Genomic DNA, 1525 nt, shown 5'->3' on the forward strand with positions numbered 1-1525 from the left:
GGGTATCCCCAATGGGTTCGTAACCAGAAATTAAAAGAGCAAATGACCAGTGACAACTGCTTGGATGACTTTCAAAGGCACTGCGCTGAGTGGAAGCATCCATGCTCGAAAAGCTACGTCCTGCCTGATTCTTTGCATTTGTCGTTCTCCAGAAGACAAAACCCTGGTGGCAAAGGGCAAGTCGACACCCGCTGGGGTTAAGGGGGAAAGAGCGCGTGACCACCAAGGAACAGCAGGACGCAGTGTGGGGGGTAATGAACTGCTCTGAGTCCTGACTGCGGTGCGTGTGTATGTCGATTTGAAGAAATGTATATATTTAGTCTATAGCCATGCTACTCTGAACAAGCCCAATCCTGTCTGATCTTGAAGCTAAGCAGAGTCAGGCCTGGTTAGTACTTGGATGGGAGACCACCTGGGAAGACCAGGTGCTGTAGGCATAATAAATAAATAGATAGATAGATAGATAGATAGATAGATAGATAGATAGATAGATAGATAGATAGATGATAGATAATAAGGGATTGGAAGCTGACAAGGTCCTCCCAATCTGTGAGGTCAACCAAGGGTTGCCTCACCAAAGAAAGAAAGAAAGAAATTTAAATCAAAGCGTAACAAGGATTTCTTTCTACAAAATGAATGGTAGGGTCAAATGTTGAAACCACCTCTAGCTCAGTGCCTCGTTGATCAACACGTTCTTCCTCTTTATTATCATTTTCTGGGTCCTTTCATAGTTATCCAAACTTAAAATAGTCTTTTATGTTATAACTATCCAAGACCAATACCATTTAACAGCCTGGACACAGCATGAATCTTATTAACCTACTTAATGTTTTATGTCGACATTTGCACACCGACAAACCTTCTAAATTAACTCTCTTTCATAAATTACCCAAACCAAAATGGTGCCATTCGCTCATCCCTGGAGATACCGCCATGACAGACAAATTTTAATCCCAGATATAATTCTCAGAACTTAATAAAACGCATCCAATAAATATGCTTTATTATGAACCCATGACTATCAAACATATATTTTAAAGATCTTTCTCATATCTATAATTCAAAAAGTCAGACATTTGGAAAATGATGCTTGGGTATCTGTTTATCCGTAACTAGATCTTAACTACCCTTTTACACAGAGCGAGAATCCTAATAGGTGCCAAAAACGGAGTAACAAACAGTTTTTAAACTCCTGCTAAAACTTCCATTAACAGCCACATCTCCTTTTATTTCTTCTTTAAAACTTCGATACAGATGTAACCCAGGAGGCCATTTTTTTCTAATTTCACTGTCTGTTGGCAGCCCTCTCCATATGTACTCTGCACTGGTGTGCATTGTATATTCAAGGGCAATTAAGTTGCTAATAGTCAGCTATTTCCAAAGTCGCCTGCTGCCGCCGATGATATATTGTAGAGCATCTGATGCCAGAAACATAACCGGAAAAAAGAAGGTGCTTTTCCTTAACTCTTGTTCATAAAAGAACTCAGCGTGTCTGAAATGAGGAGTTTTATTCCGAGTGCTTTGC

General features: G+C 40.1%; 1 pseudogene; it reads left to right on the forward strand.

The window, feature by feature from the left end:
• The first annotated feature begins 319 nt into the window (after positions 1-319).
• LOC111746435 lies at positions 320-437 on the forward strand (annotated as a pseudogene).
• Positions 438-1525: the final 1088 nt, after the last annotated feature.

The sequence above is a fragment of the Pteropus vampyrus genome, unplaced genomic scaffold (assembly GCF_000151845.1).
Source record: "Pteropus vampyrus isolate Shadow unplaced genomic scaffold, Pvam_2.0 Scaffold188, whole genome shotgun sequence".
NCBI lineage: Eukaryota > Metazoa > Chordata > Mammalia > Chiroptera > Pteropodidae > Pteropus > Pteropus vampyrus.